This window comes from Carettochelys insculpta, chromosome 2 (assembly GCF_033958435.1).
Source record: "Carettochelys insculpta isolate YL-2023 chromosome 2, ASM3395843v1, whole genome shotgun sequence".
Lineage (NCBI taxonomy): Eukaryota > Metazoa > Chordata > Testudines > Carettochelyidae > Carettochelys > Carettochelys insculpta.
In genome coordinates this window covers 11,803,734-11,828,774 of record NC_134138.1, presented here as the reverse complement: position 1 = coordinate 11,828,774, position 25,041 = coordinate 11,803,734, and the positions used below count along the sequence as shown (strand labels likewise).

Below are 25,041 nucleotides of genomic sequence, written 5' to 3'. Positions count from 1 at the left end.
CAAATGGAGAACTGACGGAGCCTGGAACTATTGGAAGGAAAGAGGAGAGGGCGGTTGTTTACTAGTGAAACATCACAGCCTCTGCACCAGCGAGGGGCAACCACAAACAGTAAGTGGGCTGCACAAGTGGCCCTCCTTCACCTCAGTGGGCTGAAGCAGCTTGTAGCCCACGGGAGGGACACACCTAGCTCTGCACCCCATCCCTCCCCGACACGCCTCTGGTGCACCGGGGCACCAGAGTCCCACACTTGCCTGCTCCTCGCCATCCCTCCCAGCACTTTCAGAGTGTACAGATTGCCCCGTCCCCACTTTGTCCCATCTTCCCAGAGTTGGACCACTGCAGATCAGTTATTCGCAGCTGTTCCAGCTCTAGGAGGGTGGGAGAGGACTGGGTGTAACCCACATGCCTGAGGTGGGTCGCTGTCCCATGTAATGGCACCTGGACCATTTATTCAGTCTCCTCTACAGCCTTAGTTGAGAGCCAGGTGATTTTTACCTCAAACTGTGGAGGCTCCTGCATTAAGCTCCAGAGGTGGCAGGTCTGAGTCTGCCTGTGGGCAGTTATGGGGGGATGAGTGTAAAACAGGTGATTCAGAGCATTGCTAAAATGCCGGCGGGAGAGAAGTGAGGGGCCCCAGTGTGTGAAAGATATCTGGAGACAGCCAGGTGGTGCCCCGGGGGCTGCAGGTTGTCCACCACTGCTTTACACTGCTCGAGGCCATTAATTCTTCATCCTTGAATTAAAGAATTCACCAAACGACAATCACACCCCAGACTAGTCTACAAGAGACAAACAGGTGGGGAAGAGATGCAAACAGGCATGGAGATGCTTTGCCTTTGCCTCTCACAGAAATGCTAGTGCCCGCCCCAGAGGGGAAAAGGCTCAGACACAAAGGTGCATATCAGGGGTGTGCATGTAAATTCTGACTGCAGCTTTCCCTGCCAAAGGGAGATGCTCTTCTGAGCACTTCCCCCTGAAACGAGGGAGGAACATTTGAAGCCCTGGGCAAGTGGGTGTTACAGGCCTCCTTTGTGCCGATTACAGAGGCGAGTGGGTGTCCCAGCCCCTGGGAGCTTGTGTTTTTGATTCTTGGGGGCCCAAGCTGCTGGCCAAAGCGGGCAGCCATTACATACTGGGTTCACACCATCTGCATTTTGAACTGGGAGCTGCCCTTGGTACCTACACCATCCTCCTCCGCTGCTGAAGCTCCCATCCGCAGCAAGACCTTCACCACCTCGCAGTGCCCACCAGCAGCTGCCCAGTGCAGGGGCAGGGAGTTGTTTGTCTGCAACCCAAAGCCAAACTAGCTGGGTTACTACCCTTGCACAGTGCCTCTGCTTCAGCGCAAGCCAGGAGTGGAACTCATCATGCATGGACCACAGCATACAAGACTGGTGAGGAGGAGGGCACCAGAACTCCCTATCTACACCAACACAACAATGCAGGAGTGTCTCCCGCAGGCTTCTCCGCCAAAAGCCTCCACCCTGGGTCTTCTGAACGTTACCTGGCTGTAAGGGTGCAACCTACAACTCTTCATACAGGCTGCAGGGTGTACAGGGGCCAACAAGCAAGGTCCACAGAGAGCTGCCAACAACCTCACAGCAAAGGACTCGCTGCATGTACTCCCCTGCAGACAAAGTCCTTCATATTTTAGCTACATCATCGATAAATTAGAGGGGGACAATGCAGTGAATGTGTTACTGAAAAACCAGAGGACAGTTGCAGTAGTGCAGGGGTGGGTGATAATATGTGATGGGGGGGTCACACGCTAAGAATTTGGGAAGTGGTCCAGGGCTGCACTCTTCCATGATGTCTCTGGAGCAGGTGTGGGGTCTGAGATGGAGGTTGGGTGCAGAAGGGAGCTCAGGGTCAGGAACTGGAGAGCACAAGAGATTGTGGGGTCTGGGAGAGGCTGGGTGAAGGAGGTGGTTGTGACCTGGGACAGGGGATTGGGGTGCAGGAGAAGGTGCAGGGTTTTGGGTTGTGACTTAGGGCTGGAGGACATTGTGAGCTGGGGCAGGGGATTGGGGTCCAGGGCCTGGGAGAGGATATGGGGGCAGGAGAAAGGGCAGTAGGTTTGGGTTACTTGGGGTGTGGGTGGAAGAGGGGGGTAGTGGGTTGGAAGGCGGGAGGGGCTGGGGTGCCAGAGGCAGGCTGTGGCTGGGAGACTTACTTGGCTGGCTCCTGGCCAGCAGCCCAGCTGATTTCTCAGGCAGGCTCCCTGCCTGCCTGGCCATGGCCTGGGCCATGTGCATCTGTGAATAGCTAGCTACCAGCTGTGTATGTGTGTGTGTATGCATGCATGCACGCGCGTGTGCTTCAAACAGGAAGCTCCCATTGGCCAGAAACCAGCCAATGGGATTGGCTGGGAGTGAGGGCAGACTGTGCAACCTTTCCCTCCTCCTACCCTGGGCTTGCAGCTATTGAAAAACAAACAGGGCTCTGAAGCTGCTTTTCTGAGCAGCGTGCGGGGGAGCTGGGAAGGCCGGGAGCCCATCTGAGGCTCCCTGCTGTGGCTGCAGGCTGGATCTGGCCCACGGGCAGTATTCTGCCCAGCCCTGTTGTAGTGCCTACCACTGGCTCACACAGGGAAACAGTAACACATCCTTACAAACACCCAAGGGCACGTTCCCCTTAGGATCGTCTCTAGATCCCTGAGCCTCGTGGGGGCTGTGAGGAAGACAGAGGGTCCCCCTATTTACACTGGGCTGAGATGAAGGATCTGAACTTCCCAGTGGGTTCCTATCTCCATAACGCCCCCTCCCCAAAGGGCACCAATGCTCATGAAGTCTGGGGAAGGGCAGCGTCAGACCCCACATTAATGGCTTAGACCTGTGTTATCGGAGCAAAGAGGGAAAGGTTCACGCTGTGTGCAGTGGTGGGGGTGATCTGCCTTCACGTCTGGAGGGTGATGTGATTTCTGCCTCTTTGCATGCACCATGCAGTAGAGCTGACTCCATAGGGGTGTGTCGGCTGTCCCCCCTTTCCTTTGGCAGATACACACACTCCCTGTGTTTCTGAGGCAGCCACAGCCAGAAAGGGAATGTTGTCCCAACACTGCCCCCTTGTATTTTGTCAGCACTGTTACTGGTATGTCCCCGTCTGTGGAGCTGAGGCTCTGGTCGCATGGCCATGCAGCATGGGGAACTGAGGCACTGAGAACGCTCCATTGGATCCCAGCTCGGCACTGCTTGAGCTTTCGCCCACGGGGCACAGGTGGGGCAATACCCCTCTTTCTGTACACAGGTGCAGCACCAGTGTCTGAATCCCCCCATGGTGGGGGGTTAATTCCCAGCTTCTTAATCCCTCTGGGATACTGGCACAGGCATGGATCTAGCCCAGTGGTTTCCGGTAGTGTCCAAATGCGAGGTGAAATCTTATCAATTTCCCCTTGCTTTGGCTCTCTGCAGAGCCACCACTGGGTGTGTCAGTGCAGGCTGGTCATCACACACTGGCTGGGGCCCAAGCAGCAAGGCTGCCTGAGTCCCAGCTGGCCAGGGGTTCATCAAATTCCAAACAGAACAGCTCTTTGCAGAGCAGCTGCAAGGGAAAACGCCAACCCCGCAATACCCCTTCATGCCAGGAGGCAGCTGAAATGCTGCTTTCTGGCCCAAAGGAGCTGGTGGGGAGCCCGTCCCCACTCCCTGCTGTGGCAAGCGGGTGAGCAGGAGCCTGTGGAGTTGTGACGTGGTTTAAAAGCCACATCCTGGCTGCTATAGGCTGGCAGGGATGGGTGCCTGCTTTTTGGAGCCACCTCCTGCACCCGCGAGCAATCGGGGAGCTGCTGAAATTTTCAGTGGTTACTCATGTGCTCGACATCCCTAGCACGGCATTGAGCAGGTTTTGAAAATGTGTCTGTGCTCCCTGTCTAAGACAGTGTATTCTGTGGTGGACATGAAACATTCAAGCAGTTGATCCTTGTTTCGCTTGTTGTATGGACTACTGTGTTGCAAACCTCTCTAGTAAGACCGTAATCATAGTACGTGTAAGTAGTTGTGATGTTTATGAACAATCAATTCAGCTGAAAATGGTGGGTGTGCCGTGGAATCATTTGTCACATTGACGTGTGTTGTGTTACTGAAAAGGCTGGGAACCATTGCTCTAGACTATGGGGTCAGCTCAGTGTGACACTGCTGGCTGGACAGGGCCACAGCAAGGGGCCACCACCACCCTAGGGACTTACCTTGTTGTGGGCTGTGGTTGCCCCCTCCTTGTAGAACTTCAGCAGCTCCTTGATCACAGGTCAAACCTTCCATGTTGGCAGAGGTCACCCAGTTCTGGCTTGTGCTTCGGAAAGAACGGAACTGCTTTGGCATGGCTGTTCTCAGCAGCCAGGTGCAACGGCGTCTGTCCTTGCTGAGGGGAAAACAGAGCCAAGCAGTGTAGAACCCCAGCCTGTCAGTAAACTGCTCTGGGGCTTGGCTGTGTCTGTTCTGCTGAGGTGGCCAGGAGTTAGAGGCCAGGGCAAAAGTGGGGACATTTTTCAGATTTGCATAGTCAGGTATGAAGGGAAAATTTCCCAAAATTAAAATCTCCACTTAGAAAGGTTGGAAATTCAACCCTGAGCTGCCTGGACTGCACCCAAAGGGTCATTTGGGGTTAGGTCAGGCTTTTTTTGATCAGGCAGCTGGAGACAGAAAACAAAATCACTCACACGGTTATGGGGGCTGAACGGAAAAGCATTTTAACAGTTGTCTAAGAAGATGGTTCTCATTCAGCCTCCCAAGCCGGGTGTGGGGCAGTGCGGGCACAATGACCCCACTCTGCTTCACGCATTAGCAAAAACAAAAAACATAAGGGGAATTCTGCCTGCGTCCTCTGGCTCTTACCACTGCTCTCTCACGTACCTCTGAGCCTGCAACAGAGAACTACCGGATTATGGAAGCTGTCAGGACTGACACCCCACGGATGCTCTCTCGCCTGCTGGCCAACAGCAGAAGTTGCTGGAGAGATGTACTGGGACAGGGGTTTATAAAGCAGCTAGAATGACTGCTACTCAGCTAAGAGGTATGGGGTGAGGGCCATTTTGCACTCACGGTGAGAAGAAAGCCTGCACTGCCACAGCTGTAACACAGGCAGCGGCAGCGGCAGTGTGCGTTGCTACAACCACGTCCTCAGAGATGTTGGGGTGGCTCCTTTCATCAGAACTAAATTCTCTCCCTCTCACACACACACACATACACACTTCTCTCTCTTTCCAGTTCATCTTTAAAGCCTGGGATTTCACACCAGCGACAGATCCAGCATTGTTTCCACCTCCTCCCAGCTACCTGCACTGAGCAGGCTGCTCTACGCCTGATCACTTTTCAGCCATGCACTTCCCATACGCAAGTGAACAGAATATTTGTGTGCAGAACAGGACCACTCTAGGAATCCTAACCCAGTGACTGCTGCTTGTAACGCAACTACTGGGAAAGTCTCTGCGGTTTGACACATAGAACTAAAATGACCAGGACATGGAAAGGAGAAAGTTGCAGCTGTGCAGGACAAATGACTTACATATGGAGTGATACAGAAATAAATATTACATGAGAGAAAGATAAACTGGGGGTTGATTAGCCCAGATGGATGCTACTGGTAGCTAGCTAAGGCACAGTCTACTGTTTCTGACCTCGTTGCATGCAGATGAAGGGTGAGCATTCATCAGCACACAGTGCCAGGCAATGGCATGTCAGATGTGTGCATGTTCACTGGATAGGCTTCAGCCTTTGCTATTTGCCAAGCTGTTTGGTGGCTAACAGAGTGCTAATGAGCCTTTCCAGGCCATCAGTTCCCAGCCCTGCATGGAATCTTACCTGACAGACCTGGCGCTGCATAGCCCAGACCACCAGGGGGTGCAGCTCTGGATTTTAATGGGCGTAACTGGGTCTGCCAGTGCTCAAAGAGGACTGAAAAAAGTGTATGCACTCAAGGGTCTGTCGCAGCAGCAACTTTGGTCAGCCAGTGTCTCAGGTGCATCCCTCAAGGTTCCAGCTCAACTCAAATATATCTTACTAGAAGATTTACCTGGCATTGCTCGGGTCCCCAACTCAATTGCTATTTTCTTTCTTTTCATGCAAATCGTTGCTCTGGAGTGTAGCTGGGGATGAGGGGTTTAGTGTGCAGGCTGCCCCGGGGGAGAGGACAACCCCAGTCCTTGCTTGCTACAGCAGTTTGGGGCCAGGTGAGAAGCCCCTCTCCATGGCCCCTATAGCTCCAGCAGGTTCAGCTGCTGGAGCAGTGCGTATCTTCTGGCTGGGCCAGGTCTAGGTTTGTCTGCCCCCTGCACTGCCCAGTGAGAGGGAGGAATGTAGAAAACTGTGCTCCTTCCTCTCACTTCCTGGCAAAGGGAAACAGCCAGAAACGTCCCTGTGAAATTGAGGGGCAGAAGCTTCAGCCCCGCCTCCAGCCTCCCTGGGAAGTGAGGGGCTCTGGGCAGTCCCAGACAGGTGTGGGTGGGTGCGGGGAGTGCACCCCCAGGCAGCCCCTTTCACCTGCCTGGTGATTCTATCTTATTTCTGTTTGGTTTTCTGAGAAGCTATGCCGTTCCAGGCACATCCCACTTTCCTGGCACAAGCAAACCCTTCTGCTGCTTTAGGTCAGGGTACACAAAGTGGGGATCAGGACTCCTTGGGGGGGCAAGAAATTTCAAAAGGGGGAATGCAGCACAATCGGCTGCTGGTGTCGGGCTCATCCATCTCATGAAAAATGTTGAAATGTGTCACTGTTACTTATTTCCTTACACAGTCCAAAAGGGTTTTTGATATGGACATAACTGAAATCTCTGTCAGTTTGGATTACATTTGACAGGTTGGGGGCCCCTGCTAATTGCAGGGACAAAAAGTAGGGCCCAGTGTAATAAGTTCGCCCACCCCAGCTTTAAGTTATGATAAGAGGAAGCTGCAAGCCAAATCTTACTGTTTAAGTGTAGTTCTTGAACAGACAAGGCAGGCAGCCCCACAGACGCACAGGCAGAAAAACACCCTCAAATATTCAGTCGACTGGCTGGTTCTGTGATCCCATGTGACCAGCTCTGTGCTCCTCAACTTTCAGCAGGGGAGCTGCAGCATCTTTTAAATGGTTTGATGGTGGGGAACCAAGTGCACCACAGCACCCTGTTAATATTGCCATGACCCCAGGCCGCACTAAAATGGGATGTCTGTCCCCTCTAGCGTCACATCAGCGCACGGTGACAAGGCAGCGTGGTGCTATCTCGAGTGAACAGAGGGATTTCCTTTGGTTGCAAATGCTGGGGCTAGGACATAGGGCATGTCAGGGTTTGATGCTCTGGCACCCGGCTCCTTTAAGGAGGGAAGGTCTGCTGAGGAGGTCAAAGGGACCCACCTGGATCACAGCAGCAGAGTTTTGGAAGGACTCAGGAGCACTGGGGATTCTTACAACTGTGGTTTGGTTTTGGATAATAAATTAAATAAAACTCTAGTTTTAAACCTGCCCTGGGTCTGGGAGGGTAACGGCTGCAGGCTGTTTTTAGGAGAGGCAGAAAGCAGGAGGGTAACAGCTGCAGAGTATTGTTAAAGAGGCAGAAAGCCAAGGGAAGCAGCTATGAGAGGAAGCAGAAGTAGAGCTTCCTGGGCACGGAGCTTTCGGGAGAGGCAGGCTGAGGCAGATCAGAGCATGGAAACCGCCTGCTGTTTGCTTCCAGTGCAGTCAGGGAAACAGGATATTGCTGGATGGGAAGGAACCAGATTGCACCAAGAACAGACCTAACTGTATCGTCAATTTCTCATCCCAGCAGTGGCACCTGCATAAGTCCTTGCAATCTTGTGAGCTGCTTGGGCCAAAGGGGCAACACATGTAATAGCAGCTCCCCAGATGACTGTGCTGCAAAATGGTGTTGGTGCAAGCCTTTTAAGTGTCCTGCAAACCAGACTGCTGTTGCATGGCCTCTAATATTGTTTGCACACATGGTTCCAGCCTTGTCTTCAGTGGAGGCCTTCAGGATCTCAGTGAGGGGGCGGATTGGCAATTGCCATTCCTGCAGGAATAGTGATGACTCGCCTCTTTATTGAGGACATCTACAATGGCTTCAGGGACTGACTGGGCCAGGGAGAGCTTTCTACCCCAGGGGAGGCAGTTCCTTCAGGTCACAGTGGGATGGGGCAATGTGAGGGAAGATTGCTTGCCGGCTAACCCTGCTGTACCAGTTCTGTGTCTGTACGTGGCACTTGGACCCCAAGGGCTCTTCAGCCAGCCTCTTCTAGTCACATTCTCCAAATTCTGGCCAGAATTCCTCCAGCAGGGGAAAGGGGTCTCAGCTGCTGAAGCCAGCTCCATTCCAGCACCACAGCACACAGGGTATGTTGAGGGATGAAGTGAGCTTGCCTGGTGGGGGGCAGGGTAAGCACTATGCCCTTCCCCCATCCTCAGCTAGCAGAACTTTATGCCACTGATGTAAGCCAGTGCAGCCCCTAGACTGCCATAACTCATGGCTGGGCAAGCACAGGCCAGGCCACTGATTCAGGGAATTGTAATCATCTCATATATAATCCCCAACTCCCCTATGGCAAGAGGATCTCTGTGTGGGACAGAACTCCCTTTTTAAAAGATAAAGTAACACCTCAGCTGGCTCGTAAGCTTTAGCGCTATTATCAGTGGTGACCTATACTGATTTGTGGCCTTTGGGTTTTGCATTATATTTTTCTTTCTTGTTTTCCACCCGGTGCCCCTGACCACCCTTGCTCCCCAAGAGGTGAAACGGCTCCTCCAGAGAGCTCCTGGTTGTTATGGTTAGCAAAGGAACTGACACAGGAGAGTGGCACAGGAATCAGGAGGGGAAAGAGGCCAGAAAGTGAAATATCCGGCTGTGAAAGCCAGCACAGAATGTTTGCAATAAAATATCTGTGTGCTGAGGGAAAAAGCAGCATGGAACACAAAGCAGAGCAGTGAGCAATGAAAAGTGACATCTGGCGCAGATGCTGGGGTAGGGGAGAGGTGTAAACATGCTCACATTTCAATAACAAACTCTGTCTCCTCTAGTTTGGCTTCCATTGGAGGAACTCACACAATGAATTAAGCCCCCTAAGAGCGCTCAGAACGAGCTCTGACCCCAGTTTACAGATGGGGAAACTGAGGCACTTGGTGGTTAAATGACTTGACCAAGGTGACAAAGCAAGTCAGTGTCAGAGTCAAATCCACCTCCTGGAGGAGCAAGAGGTGGCCCAGTGATTCATGGGGTACTTCTGCCATCTGACAGGGACCAGTTCAAAAAAGCGGTCAAGTAGCACTTTAAAGACTAACAAATAATTTATTAGGTGGTGAGCTTTTGTGGGACAGACACACTTCTTCAGATCATAGCCTTTCCAGAACAGACTCAATATTTAAGGCACAGAGAACCAAAAATAGTAATCAGGGTGGACAAATGAGAAAAAAATGTTCAAGGTGAGCAAATCAGAGAGCAGAAGGACAGAAGGGGAAGAGGGAAGTCAAGAATTAGATTAAGCCAAGTATGCAAGCGAGCCCCTATAATGACCCAGAAAATTCCCATTCTGGTTCAAACCACATGTTAATGTGTCAAATTTGAATATAAAAAAGAGTTCAGCAGCTTCTCTTTCAAGAGTGTTGTGAAAATTCCTCTTCAGTATGATGCAAACTTTTAAGTGGTTAACAGAATGTCCCACTCCATTAAAGTGCTGGCTGACCGGTTTGTGGATCAGGAGTGTTTTTATGTCTGTTTTGTGCCCATTAACTCTTTGTCTAAGAGAGTTTGAAGTCTGTCCAATATACAAAGCATCTGGGCATTATTGGTACATGATGGCATATATGTTAGTTGAGGAACAGGAGAATGTGCCTGTGATTCTGTGAATAACTTGGTTAGGTCCAGTGATGGTACCTCCAGAATAGATATGTGGACAAAGCTGGCAGTGGGCTTTGTTGCAAGGAAAAGTTCCAGGACTGGTGTTCCTGTGGTATAGACTGTGACTGTGGGTGAGAATCCTCATAAGCTTGGGAGACTGTCTGTAGGAGAGAACAGGCCTGTCACCTAGGGCCTTCTGGAGTGTGGCATCCTGATTAAGGATAGGCTGTAAGTCTTTAATACTTCGTTGCAGTGGTTTAAGTTGGGGGCTGTAGGTGATGACCAGTGGTGTCCTGTTCTTGGCTTTTTTGGGCCTATCTTGGTCTCTGGCTATTCGTCTGGCCCTGTCAATTTGGTTTTTTATTTCTCCTGGTGGGAAATTCAGGATTATGAATATTCGGTAAAGATCTTCTAGTTTTTGGTCTCTGTCAGTAGGATCAGAGCAAATGCAATTGTACCTAAAGGCTTGACTGTAAACAATGGATCTAGTTATGTGTGCAGGATGGAAGCTAGAAGGGTGTAGTTAAGTATAACGATCAGTGGGCTTCCGGTACAGTGTGGTACCGATCAGGCCATCCTTGATTTGTACTGTAGTGTCCAGGAAATGTATCTCTTGCATGGAGTAATCGAGGCATAAGTTGATGGTGGGGTGCAGATTGTTAAAGTCTGTGTAATTCTTCTAGAGTCTCTATACCATGGGTCCAAATCATAAAGATGTCATCAATGTATCTTAAGCAGAGGAGGGGTAATAGCGGATGAGAGCTGAGGAATCGTTCCAGGTCAGCCATAAATATATTGGCATATTGTGGGGCCATGCGGGTGCCCATAGCAGTTCCACTAATCTGGAGGTGTAAGTTGTCCCCACATCGGAAATAATTGTGGGTGAGAACAAAGTTACAGAGGTCAGACTGGCTGTGGTGACATCAGGGATGGTATTCCTGATTGCTTGTAATCTGTCTTCGTGTGGAATATTAGTGTACAGAGCCTCTACATCTATTGTGGCAAGAATGGTGTTGTCAGGAACTTTTCAGATGTTCTGTAATTTCCTCAGGAAATCAGTGGTATCTCGGAAATAGCTGGGAGTGTTGGTGGCATAGGGTTTGAGGAGGGAGTCCACACAACTGGATAGTCCAGTGGTAAGGCTGCCAATACCATCCAGGGTTCCCAGGTTTGTGGACTTTGGGAAGTAAATAGAATAATCCAGGCTGGGGCTCAGATGGTATGTCTGAGGGAATAAGGTCCCGAGTAGGAGCAGGGAGTTCCTGAAGTAGTAGTTGTAATTTATTTTGGAATTCCAAATTGGGCTCAGCGGAGAGAGGAATGTAAAATGTGGTGTTGGAGAGTTGTCTGGCTGCATCCTGTTCATAGTCTGACCTATTGACGATGACAACAGCACCTCCTTTGTCAGCTGGTTTAATTATAATGTCTGGGTTATATTTGAGACTCTGGACAGCATAGCGTTCAGCATAGTTGAGATTGTCTCTCATTTGGCATCGTTTGCGTATAATGTCAGTCTGAGCACGGTTGCAGAAGCATTGTACATAGAAATCCAGACTTTCACTACGGCCATCAGGGGAGTCCACACACAATTCTTCTTTAGTTTTTCTTCTTTCTCTCTTTTATATTCAAATTCGACACATTAACACCTCTGCCAGAGAGATCTTGGAAGCGATTAGATGCGGATGAATGTGAATTCAGAGGACATCATTACCTAGTAGTCTTGGACAGTTTTTTTCGGGTATATAGAAACAGTATAGTTCAAAGACATGACATGCTGCAGAGTTAGAGAAAACATGACTCACTTCTGCTCATTTCAGTATTCCTGAACAACTAGTGATAGACAATGGATCACAATTCACTGCAGCAGAACAGAAGTAATTCTGAATGAAATGTGATATGGGTCATATTACTAGTAGCCCGTGTTCCTCCTAAGTGAAGGAGAGGCTGAAAGATTTCAACATGCAGCCAAGAAAATCCTACAGCAAAAAGGTCCATTCCTTGTCCTTCTGACAGGCAGAAGAACACCAATAGCAACTGCTGGACATAGTCCGGCATGGCTCCTGATGGGAAGACAACTAACTACTGCACCAACTGGAAAGAAAATCTGTCTCCAAATGGCAAGACATGGAGGGAGTAGCAGCCAGATCAGATAAAAAGATTAAAAGGAAACAGTCACAGCATAAGAGAGAAGGTCCTCTCCTGGGTTAGTAACTGGTTAAAGAACAGGAAACAAATAGAGAGAGATAAATAGCAGTGTCCCCAAGGATATATACTAGGCCCTGTACAATTTAATCTCTCTATATATCTATTTTAGAGTGAGTCCCCCTCTCTGTGAGTCTGGCTACGTCTACACGTGAAACCTACATCGAAATAGCTTATTTCGATGTTGCAACATCGAAATAGGCTATTTCGATGAATAACGTCTACACGTCCTCCAGGGCCGGCAACGTCGACGTTCAACTTCGACGTTGCTCAGCCCAACGTCGAAATAGGCACAGCGAGGGAACGTCTACACGCCCAAGTAGCACACATCGAAATAGGGCTGCCAGGCACAGCTGCAGACAGGGTCAACGGGCGGACTAGCGCTTCCGGGGCAACAGCTAGCCGCTCCCTTAAAGGGCCCCTCCCAGACACACTCAGCCTGCACAGCACGCGGTCTGAGGAGCCATAGGCACACAGACCCCGGGCGACGCAGGCATGGACCCCCAGCAGCAGCAGCAGCAGCAGCAGCAGCAGCTAGAGGTCCACCCAGCCCTCCCGGCAGGAGCAGGGCTTGCCCTGGCCCATGCCATGTGGGAGGCAGCTGAGTACCTCCTTGCCCCAGGGGAGGAGATGCCCCCAGGGCAGCAGGGCTCAACCCCTACCCCTGCAGCACCCCGCTCCACCCCCCGCCTCACACGCCGGCAGCTGTGGAGCTACCCCACCAGCACCGACTGGTGGGAGCGGCTGGTGCTTGGGGAGTGGGACGACGACCACTGGCTCAGGAACTTCAGGATGACCGGCAGACATTCCTGGAGCTGTGCCAGTGGCTCACCCCCGCACTCAGGCACCGGGACACTGCCATGCGGCGTGCCCTCCCTGTGGAGAAACGGGTCGGCATCGCTGTCTGGAAGCTGGCCACTCCGGACAGCTACCGATCCGTGGGGCAGCAGTTTGGTGTCGGAAAGGCCACTGTCGGGGCTGTCTTCATGGAGGTAAGAGAACCCACAGGGGGAGGCCAGGGCAGGGCAGTGGGGCCAGAGCAGGGCAGGGGGGCCAGGGCAGGGCAGGGCAGGGGGGCCAGGGCAGGGGGGCCAGGGCAGGGCAGGCCAGGGCAGGGCAGGGGGGCCAGGGCAGGGCAGGGCCACGCACACCCTGCTCACCCCTCATTGGGGCTGTCCCATGTGCTTTCTCTGCAGGTCGTGCATGCCATCAACGCCATGCTCCTGCACAGGCTCGTGAGGCTGGGGGACCCACATGCCACTGTCGCCGCCTTTGCCACCCTGGGCTTCCCCAACTGCTTCGGGGCTCTGGATGGGACTCACATCCCCATCCAGGTGCTGCTCCGAGACCTCCAGCTGCCGGCGGAGGATGGCCAGCAGCTGGGGGTCCGTCGCCGTCGCCGGTAGTAGGCGTGGGGTCCGCCGTCTTGCCCTCCGCAGGGCCGGTCATTCCTCAGCCGAGGGGCTGCCCTGGAGCGATGGTCCCGGAGGGCTCTCCGGGACAACTGAGGCCTCGCCGGTGCTCTCTTCCGGTCCTTCGGATGGTGCAGGTGCAGGTGCAGGACACAGGAGAGGAGCGGGGGAAGAAGAATGGAGACAGGCGTTAGTGTGGGCCCCGAGCCGTGGCCTTTGTCCCCCCCGCCCTGTGCTGCAGGTTCCCCATCCCCGTCCCCGGGAGATGCTGCTGTGATGGATGGGGTTCAGGGGTCCCCCTGCCCTGCACCCCGTCCCCTGGTGGGAGCGACTCGCACTTCACCCCGCAGGGTCTGAGAGCAGGAGAGCTTTCTTAGGCCACAGATGGCCAGTTTCTGGCAGGACTGACAGCACCAGCTGTCGGAAGAGACAGTCCTTCCAACCCGTCGTGGGGAGAAGACCCCAAGGGGGGCCCCTCTGGGATGCAGCTTTCCCCCTCCTCTGGCTGGCTGCCTACCAGCTCTCCCTTCCCCTAGCCTCTACCTGTGGCCCCCGCCCTCCCCCCCAGTTCCAAGCCAGCTCGGCTCCTCCCTCCTGTTTGTTCGGGGCAGAGGTGTCACCTGCCAGCTGTAGCGCCAGGATCCTCCTTTGGCCCTGGGAGCTCTTCGGCTCCTGTGGCTCATATGTAGGCTGAGTCTCCCTTTGGCACTCCCCCCACTCCATCACATGCTGCTGCTGCGGGGTGTCCCACCCCCTCCGCCCGGGGGCCCCTCGAGTTTCCGCTCCCCCCTGGCCCGAGGATGGGGCATGGCACTGTCGTGCGGGGTGGGGGGGGGCAGGGGCTGATGGCTGCAGTGCTGTGAGGGCCATGGCCCTGGTGTCCTTGGGGCCATGGCCATGTGAGCGTGTGGGGGGCCCTGGACACATCTCTGTTACCCCCGCCCCTCAAGCCCAGGGGTGTCCACCAGAGAGGGGTACCTACCTGTGGGTCCGGAGATCCCCGGGGGTCGGAGGCCCTGCTGCTGCTCCGGGATGGCAGGAGGAGGATCTGCAGGCTGGATTCTGCGGAGGAGGAGCCCCCCTCCTCCTCCTCCTCCTCCTCCTGCTGCGATGTCCCGGGGATGGCCTCCGGGGGGGGCCCCCGGGGTGCGGGGCTTGCCTCCGGGTTGGACTCCGGCTGCAGGGCCTGCTGGGCCTCGTCAGCTGAGGTGTCAAGGGTGGCCGGAGGGGAGGAGGTGTGCCGGGAGCCCAGGATGTCCCTGAGCTCCCTGTAAAAGGGGCAAGTGACGGAGGCGGCCCCAGATCGGCTGGCCGCATCCCGGGCCCGGGCATAACCCTGCCGCAGCTCCTTCACCTTACTCCGGACATGGTCCGGAGTGTGGGCAGGGTGACCCCGGGCAGCCAGGCCGTCGGCCAGCCGAGCGAACGCATCTGCGTTCCGCCTCTTGCTCCCCATTACCTGGAGCACCTCCTCCTCGCTCCAGAGCCCCAGCAGGTCCTGCAGCTCGGCCTCCGTCCAGGAGGGGCCCCGCTGCCGCTTCCCAGACTGGCTGGTCTTCTGGCTCGGCTGGCTGCCCTGGCTCCCCTTGGGGGGGGTCCCCTGGGGGCGCTGGGGGTGCTGCCGGCTCGCCATCGCCGCTGGCTGGCTGAGGGCTGTGCAGGCTCGCCGCGTGTGCAGGCAGGAGCCTGCACGTTGCCTCAGATTTCTGCACAGGAAGGGAGGGGGAGGGGACCTACCAGTGAGCTGAGGGGCTGGAGAGAGCATCTCTCAACCCCCCAGCTGATGGCCGCCATGGAGGACCCGGCAATTTCGACGTTGCGGGACGCGGATCGGCTACACTGTCCCTACTTCGACGTTGAACGTCGAAGTAGGGCGCTATTCCGATCCCCTCATGGGGTTAGCGACTTCGACGTCTCGCCGCCTAACGTCGAAGTTAACTTTGAAATAGCGCCCGACGCGTGTAGCCGTGACGGGCGCTATTTCGAAGTTAGTGCCGCTACTTCGAAGTAGCGTGCACGTGTAGACACAGCTTCTGTCTGTCCATGTGTCTGAGTCCATTTGTTCAGGAACTCCTCCTAAACTGTAAGAGCTAAGGCCACCAAATTTGGTACACAGCCTCCCCTTACCCTGAAAAAGCAAAGTTAGTGTTTGGTTGTGTCAGGAAAATTGGATGTGCCTGGAATCCGATGGTTTTCCCTAACACGGAAAGGGAGGGAGAACAGAGCAGAGGGATGTAATACTGCAGAGTGGCCACTTGGGGCAGTGGGTGTGGGGGACAGCTGTGCTTCAGAGTGACTACTGGGGCAGTGGTACCAGCAAAAGTGTGGCCTGTTGGGGTTGGGGATTGCTATCTCTCCAGCCACCACCACAACGGGTAAGTGGCCCTCCTGCTCCAAACCCCCCTCCCCACAGCCTTTGGCCATAATGCAGGAGGTGGGGTGGGAGAGAAGGAGTAAGTCCCTGCCTGAGGGAGGGTGGGGGGAGAAAGGCCCCTGCCAGCCCTGGGGTGGTGGAGAAAAGGCCCCTGGTGGAGGGAGGGATAAAGCCCCACTGAAATAGAGGAAGTGGAGTGAAAACTCAACCATTCCCCAGAGGAGCCACAGCCTGGCCCTCCTCATGCACCAGTGGGCCACCCAGTGTGCCCACCCCCAAGGCTGGCCTGTGTGGCCCACCTCTCCTCCCCTGGGCATGGCCTGGTGAATGATGGCAGGGCCAGCCTATGCAGATCCCACCTACCCCAGGCCTCCTGCACCCCAGTCCCCAATGCCACCCCATCTCCTGCCCTGAGCCCCCTCTTCTTCTCCTGAGCTCCCTATCCTCCCAGTCCCCTTCCCTGATTCCTGCACCCCTACCCCCAAACTGCTCCTCCACCGATCATGCTGACTCCTGCATCCCTTATGCCCCCAGCCTCCTGCTGTGAGCCCCCAGAGCTCCAAGGTCCTGCCCTGACTCCTGTTTGTCTCACACTACAAGCCTGTTCTAAAGGACCCAGCAATCTCCAGGTAAGTCTTCTGGTGTATTCATAAATGCTATGGGAATAGGGGTAAAATTTGCAGACGATGCAAAATTACTGGCAGTCACATGGTACCTCAAATTCATCATCCATTCAGTCTCCGTCCTCTCTTCAGGGGCGATTGTTGGTTAATTCCTGCTACATACCCATCTTCTCAGAAAGGGACTGAGGCCACCAGCTCACATCATGTCAGCCAAAGAGGCGTGGGCTGGCAGTGACTCTTCACTGCTCCCCACCCCCTCTGGGGTAAATGAGTCCACAGCCCATCACCGCATCCCTAGGCCAAGCATAGCGGAAGGATTCATAGGCCTGAAAGAAGCTGCACTGGGGGCTCTTTCTAAGACAACATAACACCAGAGATGGTTTATTTTGGTTAAAGGCAGAACTGGTGAACTGAGGTGCTCGACTCCTTTGGGGGCAGAGGGTCTCCGAGTAGCCAGTGAGAGAAGCTGGGTGTCACAGGGGAGTGTTCCAAGGGCACTCAGAAGAAGGGCTTCACTTCTTGGTCGCCCGCCAGGTAAAAATGGAGTTAGCATAGCCTGGAGCAGCAACGAAGGGTCCTGTGGCACCTTACAGACTAGCAGAAAAGTTTTGAGCATGAGCTTTCGTGAGCACAGACTCACTTCATCAGATGCTAGTCTTGGAAATCTTCAGGGCCGGGTATAAATAAGCCAGAGCAAGGGTGGGGATAACAAGGTTAGCTCAGTCAGCAAGGGTGAGGCTTACTACCAACAGTTGATCTGGAGGTGTGAACACCAAGGGAGGGGAAGCTGCGTCTGTATTTAGCCAGCCATTCGCAGTCTTTGTCTAAGCCTGAGCTGAGCTGAGAGCGTCGAATTTGCAGATGAATTGTAGCTCAGAAATTTCTCTTTGGACTCTGGTCCTGAAATGTCTTTGCTGTAGGATAGCTACTTTTAAGTCTGCTACTGTGTGGCCTGGGAGATTGAAGTGCTCTCCTATGGGTTTTTGTATATTGCCATTTCTAATATCTGATTTGTGTACGTTTATTCCTTCATGTAGAGACTGTCCAACCCCTTTACTAGTGCATACCCCCAATCAGCCCCTGCCAAGCCATTCACAGACTCACCTCAAAAGCCAATTCTAGCTGACATGGACACATCATTAAAGGAAACCACAATATAGCTTTTCAGACTGCAGTTTAATACATTATTGGAAGACATTTAATTCAAAAATAGCAATTAATTGTAATTGTAATCCATGTACCAGCCTGGGTGAGAGAAGGGTCATCTTTGGGACAGCTTCCTTTCAGCTTTCCCTACCATGCCTCATAAGCAATCCGTGCAGATTGCCAACTCCTCCCAAAATGTGTGTGGTTGTAGAGTTCTGCTGGGAGATGGGGGGTCAGGGACCAAGAGTGCCCGAGGAGCAGTTGGTGCAGCTGGCCCATGAGCTGCCCAAACTGGGCTGATCACAACCATGGCTGCATACATCACAGAGGTGGTGGCAAGTCACAGAGTCTGTGACTTCCGTGACACACTCGCAGCCTTCCTTAGGGCTGATCCCTCACCACTCCTGCTGAGGAACCCTGGAGCATCAGTCACTATCCTTCCTACTGTCACCTTCTGTGTCTCATTATCACTCATGGCTGTCCTGCAGGCAGTGCCAGCCTCAGCCCTCTGGGGCTCTAAGCAGGGTATTCCCCCCAGCACACACTAATCATTAATAAGGCCCTTTGAGCTGCTTGGGACCTAAGCAATGGCTGAACCTGTTTGTGCCTTGCACTGACTCTGCCTCCTGGCATCTCCCAATGCACATCCATCTCAGCAACAGGCTGGACAGCACCATTTAGCCTGTTTGTGCCTTGCACTGACTCTGCCTCCTGGCATCTCCCAATGCACATCCTTCTCAGCAACAGGCTGGACAACACCATTTAGCCTGTTATGCTCATGCACACTGAGGCTGATACACATGCGTAAGGGTTCCAGCCCCTTTTTCCTGATCCATACGTCCACACCCCACTTCTTTGCCAGAGTCACATTCCTCATTGGCTACTGTCTTGTCAGTACCATCTACACCCCAGGTTACCCTATGACCAGCAATGTTCACTCTGGGTTCTTTTCCATCCATGTGCAGAAAAAAATGTGTTCTGGGCTCCAAGGCATGTGTGGATGTACAGCACCAATAGAAACACATGCTGCTGGCTATGGGTGCTCTGCCAATCAGGTGGGTAGGATTTGAATCTCTCGTGGGTGGCTGGACAAACACTGAGTTTGCAGAGAACACTAGTGACTAGAGGTTAGTACAGAATTCCCCAGAATGTTAGCATCTGGCTCTGGCGGTATTAACTGGTACGCTGTGGCACATTTCCCCATCTACTACTGCATGATTTCCTGAACATCGCCCTAAACACATCTTTTCCTATGTTTTTACACTTTACCCATCCTGGGTCCTCTTTCAGCCAACTAACTTGTCTAATCCCTGGCAGCTCAGCTGAATATCTTATAGGCCTCTTGGGCTGTGCATCACAACATAAATTAATACACGTTGAACCTCTTTAATCCAGACCTCTCTCGCCTGGTAACATCCATAATCTGGCATGATTTTAGTTAGCCAGATGACAACTTATCATGAGTGTGGACAAGTTTCCTGTGGTCATTTAAAGTTTGTTTACCACCACCAGTCTTGGCTCGCAGTGTTCTGTGCTGTTAGTTAGCTGTAATTTACCCCTAAATGTCTTCTAAGAGCCAAGTAAGCAGTGGAAGTGTTGTTAATGTGCTAGAAAGTATTGACCTCCTGTGAAGGTAGTCCGTTGTGTCTGACGATGATGTCTTGAGCTTGCACAGGCTCATCGGCTGTGGACTCGCATGTGGCTGAGGAGTCCAAGCTGTGAACAGCATGGGCATCCACAGTGGGGCGAGGGAAATATCCTGGCTCTGTTGGTGCAGCTGCTGCTGTTGCTTTCTTCCTCTCACGAGCATCAATGAGGTGTACGCGTCACTGCTCTTCAAAGTTGTCATACACGTGTCATAAGAGAGCACGCCAGCCTGTTCGGTCTTTTGCATGCTGCTCTAGCTGATCTGGTTTTAAACCAGCATGAGCAATGGTGGCCTTCACGCAGTCTTTGAACCTCTTGCGAGGCCTACCTGCATTCCTTTTGCCCTGGGAGAGTTCACTGCAGAGGAGTTGCTTAGGGATTCTCGACTTCTCCATTCATATGACGTGCCAGCACCCACCCTTGCTTCACACCATTGGGTATCTCAAATGAATCTGAGCACTCGCCATTTGAAAGAACAAAGGCAGTCATGTCATCGTGGAACAGGTGTGTGACTTCCTGTAGTCCAGCAAATTCTCTAGTTTGGCACTGGTGAGGGCCCAAGGATGCTGGATGAGAGAGGTTCAACCTGTACCTACATTTAACTTCTTATCCCAAATATACTGACTATCTTTTATTCTTGGCTATAAAGCCTCTGCCCCTTCCCCTGGGGAAATATCCCATAGCCTCTAGCTCTCGTTCTAAGGGGCCTTGCTGTCACTCCTTCTTATAAATCTGTAATAACCTCCATCCCTCATAAGCATAATGCTATGGCTGGGGGTTCTTGTGTCCCACACAAATGATGCTTAACTGACCTGTATGGCCTCTTTCTGCTTCTTCCAGCATCATGCAAACAAAGAGGAATATTTCCAACACTGAGGTCCCATTGGTGTAATTGGGGTATGCACTGATTACTGTTCCTGTATCCCAGGCACAGTCCAACCCAGGGTGTCCCATTTCAGGTAGGTTTCCCTGTCTGGATTCCAGGCTCACCAACCCCAGCTGGCAAGAGAACACTTTGGCCAGTTCCCACAGTACCAGGTGCATTTCCTCGCTGGTCTCGCTTGTTGGTGGAACACTCTGCTGGCAGGCGATGCTGTTATGCCACCTGGTGTGCATTGGCGGCAACAACAACACTACCACTGTGGGCAGAGGGAACCTGGAGTGGTAGCCTTCTGCTATTTTAAAGCCAATGTCTTCTGTTGGATTGCTTCTGATGGTGAAAGAAACAAACCTTCCAGCTGCTCAAAGGATGGGTGGGACAGTCCCAGGACATTAGAGAGCTGAGAAGTTGAAGAAGAGCTCTGTGTACCTAAAAAGCATGTCTCTTTCCCCAGTAGAAATTGGTCCAATACAAGACATGAGCTCACCCTCCTTGTCTCTCTTCTATCCTGAGACTGACTAGCTACAACACTGGGTCTTCGTCACAAATATTTTTGTTTTGGTTGATCAGGCACTTTCCATCCCTCAGAATCCGAATTTTGGGCGGACATTTTGGAGATGCTCTTGGAGTTGTCATTGGCCTGGTCCAGCCCCGGGCTGGTTTACTTTATTAGACATGTGCAGCAGGACCCCCTTTCTTCAGGGAAGGCAGAGCAATGTCAGGGTGACCATGCTCAGAGGCAACGTGCATCAGGGTGCTGCTGTCCTACAGCCAACGAGTAGCAAGTAAAATGACAAGAGTCTTTGGGTGAGGCTGGTTAAGGTCCCACAGGTGGAGTATGTCAGATAAGGATTCCATGCTTCTATGGCTCTCTCCTGCTTTTACCTGCCCTGCACGCACCAGAAACAGGGGCTTGATACACAGGTCCTTTTTGGGCTGCTGTCCCAATTCTCCAGTGTTGCTGGTGGCTGACATTACAATGAAGGCTGGAGGCCTCCAGGCGACAGGCTCATTACAGCTACGTTGGACATATATTGGACAGAGAGAAAACCAGCCCAAACACTGGCCTCTCCCACTTGAGACAACAGTGAATACTCATCACCAGGCACCGGGGCTTTTAGTCTCTCAATGGCCAGACACCAGAGAGCAGCATGCAAGGCCAGTGTACAATGGAGGTGTCACCACATCGCACTGCCCTGTAGATTCCATTTGGAGCCTCACAAACGAGGTCCTGATAAAGAAATGTGCTTGCCCTGCCCCGACTAAGACTGCTGGCTCACACCCAGCCTATTCTTTGCTTTACACTTGGTCTCCCAGGACAGTGTGTGAACAGACTGGCTGTGACTGTGGAGGGAGCAAAGGCCTAATTCCCAAGCTAGTTTTGTCTGGCTGAAGACAGTGGGCAGCAACCAGATAAATAGTGGCTAGAAGTCCTGAAGTCCTAGTCCTCTCTGCTTAGCCAACAGACATGGACACACACACACACACACACACACACCTTTGTGCGAGCTAGCACGTTGCAGTGGCACTTCACCATCTGCAAGTCCACCATATTGGTGTGGTCTCTGTCTGCAGCAATATGCAAGGGAAACCTGTCCATTGGCAACCATCAAAGAGAGCAGCGTTTCCAGACAAGCAGCTGGAGCAAATAATATGCAAATACTGCATCTTAATATGCAAATACAGCACGTGTTTGGGAGGGAGCAAGCCAATGTGCAAGCCTAGCAAAATGTACCCTCGGCTGGGATGGCCTGACCTCGACAATCAGTGACTTACTGAAACTTCGAGAACAGCCCCAAAAGCTGGAGCTTCCTCTGAACTCCTCATCCCACATCAGGACATTATCTAGCACCGTGTGGCCACCTCCCACGGGACCAGCAATGGAAAGGCAAACGTACACCAATGCTATACACAATGAGTGACCCCATCCTGAGCAGTCTGTGCCTACCGCCGCTAGGTCCACAAGAGACCTCTGTCTCTGCTGCACTTTGCACAGCCAGAGCAATCCTGGATCTGAAGTGGTAGAAGCTGGAAGGCAGCTGGCTTGGTTGCTGTCCTTGGGGTACTTGATAACTGGCTGGATGACTTTAGCACCCAGGGGTTCCAGCTGTTACCCTCACTACCGCCCACATTTATTCAAACAACCACCACATGCAGCACTGCTAGAGCAAGTGAGATTTGCGGCTGGCCGCCTGAAGGATCCACCAGTTCGTTCCAACAGCTCATTCCTCATCATCTTCATTGCATGGCACCAGCTAACAGCACAGGTTCTTCATGAAGAGGGGAAAAGGCCATTGTACTGGGCTGATTGGCATGGGTGTTTGGAAGTCTTTTCTCCCCTTACTTTATTTAGGGCTGCCTGGATGGGGGAAGGGAGGAAATATGTCACTTTTGCCAGCTTCACCAGCACTGGGAAGTTTAAGGAATAGAGAGAAGTTCCCAGTTTGGACTGCAATTTCAAGGGCTTCCAGTCATTGACACCAAAAGCCCTGTAATCCAGGGGCATTGTGTCTGCCAGGCTCATGGGTATATCAACCCACTAGCTAAGTAAGAGGGTCTCTACCTTAGGATGAGCTAGTGGCAATTCACGCTGATAGAAACAGTGCTGCATGTTACATGTTCTGTTGGTTGAACACTGACCATCTGTGCCTGGGAGGGAGCAATGTACAAGCCTAACCAAAAAGTACTCTTAGCTGGGATGGACTGACCTCAGTAATCGGTGACTTTCTGAACACCTCTTTGTCTGGAACTGAAATGCAGAGAAAAAGCACTGGAGAGCCCTGTTGTGCACACCTTGAGTCAGGCAGTTTCCCTCACCCCACCCCTTTTACACGCCTTATCTGCTTGGTGAGGGCTGGCCTTGCAGCGATGGAGGAAATTCAGTAGGGCTTCATCACCTTCCCACATTGCCACATGTAGAGGGGTCTGACCTTCATCTCAAAACAAAAGGCATGAGGACATCCTGCTTAATATGGGGGCAACAGAGCTGCCCAATGGCTCCAGCATTAACCCAGGCAGACAACCTCTTTGGCGGGAGAATTTGAGTACCTGAGATGGCCACTTTGTCTTGCACTACAGCATCACTCCTCTGGCCCGAAAGCTTCATCTCTTGGAGAGACCATCAGATTAGCAAACATCACTGTACCATGCTTGGAGACGTGTCCAATGTAGCTTTGCATAGCATGGGGACTGTGGCTGTCTGGAGAGGGAGGTCTGGCCTGAACAAAGCCTGCTCAGCTTTCAGAGAGACAGTCATCATCATCATCATCATCATCAACCGTGGGCTCAGCTCCCGTTGGCATCTGATGCCTCTCACTATTTCCTTCCATCCTTCCCTGTCCAGTGCAGAGTGGCTTAGTTTCTGTAGACTAGCTCCGCACCAACCTACTACATCATCTATCCATTCTCTGCAGGGTCTACCTCTCTTATTCGAGCCATCCATTATGCCGAATACCAGGGTCTTGGTTTTTCATTTATCGTTCATTCTGCAAGTATGCCCAAATAGTTGTAGCTTCCGTTTTATAACCTTCTGCAGCAGGTTCTCTTTCGGCTGTATCTTTCTATATAATTCCTGATTGGTGACCTTCTGCATCCATCCTGTTCTCAGAATCTTTCTATAACTACTCCTTTCGAACGCCAATTTTCTTCTTTTCAAATCTTTCATTATCACCCATGTCTCACATCCATACAACATGCTGCTGCATACATATGTTTTCAAGACACTCAGCTTCATTCTGAAGCTAATTGCTTTGTTTTTCCAGATCTTATCCATCGCCCTCAAACTCGCTCTTGCTTTCGCTATTCTAATTGCTATTTCCTTCTTGCAGTCTAGATCATTCGTTATGTTGCTCCCCACATATATGAACGTCTCTACATTTTCTAGTTCAATACCTTTGACATTGATCTTCCTTCCTATTTCCTTATCTCCAAATACCATTGTTTTGGTTTTGCCAATGTTCATAATCAGTCCATACTTCTTCCCTTCTTCATTTAACACCTGCACCTTCTTCGTTAGCTTCTCCTTATCTTCCTCAATGATAACTATATCATCCGCAAACCTCAAGTTGTTTATTCTTTTCCCATGCACAGATATCCCTTCTACCTCTTCCTTGATCTTGTCCATTGCTCTCTCCAGATGTGCGATGAAGATATTTGGCGATATTGGATCTCCTTGTCTCGTACCTCTAATTGTTTTAAGCCAACTTCCCAACTCCCCACATGTTCTCATCACTGCCTCTGCATTGTCATTGATATCCTTCAACAACTGTATCAGTCTGCTATCCACTCCATAGGACTCTAACACTGCCCAAGTCACTTTCTGATCTATACTGTCACATGCCTTTTGAAAATCAACGAAGCAAGTGTATGTGTTCTTGTTCTTTTGTTGACCTTTTTCTGCTATCAGTCTTAGTGCCAATATCTGCTATACGATACTTATATCTTTTCTGAACCCCACTTGGTCACCTGCTGTATGTTCTTCTATCTGAGACCTTAGTCTCTCAGACAGTATCATCGTCAGCACCTTGCCTAGATGACTCATTAGGGCAATCGTTCTGTAGTTCTTGCACTCCAGTGTACTTTCTTTCTTGGGTATTGTCACTAGCACAGATCTTGTCCATTCCTTAGGTGCCTTCCCTTCTTTCCATGCTATATTACATAGTCAGTGTATTTCCTGAATCATGTTTTCTCTGCTGTATTTGATCATCTCTCCTGTGATCTTATCATTTCCAGGGCTCTTGTGGTTCTTTAGTTGTTTCACTGCTCTTTCTACCTCCTGCTTCGAAATATCGATCTCAGTCTCGATGCTCAGGGGAGATATCTCTTTCAATTTGTCAATCAGTCTCTCTGAGACACTTGGATCCAACTGTGCTTTGTATAGGTAAGTGCAATACCTCGTTCATTGCTGCACAATCTTCTCCCTGTTCATTAGCACTTTTTCATTCTCATCTTTGATCACCATCTG

The 25,041-nt window shown here is 52.0% G+C and overlaps 1 pseudogene; it reads right to left on the bottom strand.

Annotated features, from left to right (window-relative positions):
• Positions 1 to 23,184, bottom strand: part of LOC142009764 (short transient receptor potential channel 4-like) — a 41,446-nt pseudogene extending 18,262 nt beyond the window's left edge.
• Between the last annotated feature and the right edge of the window lie 1,857 nt (positions 23,185 to 25,041).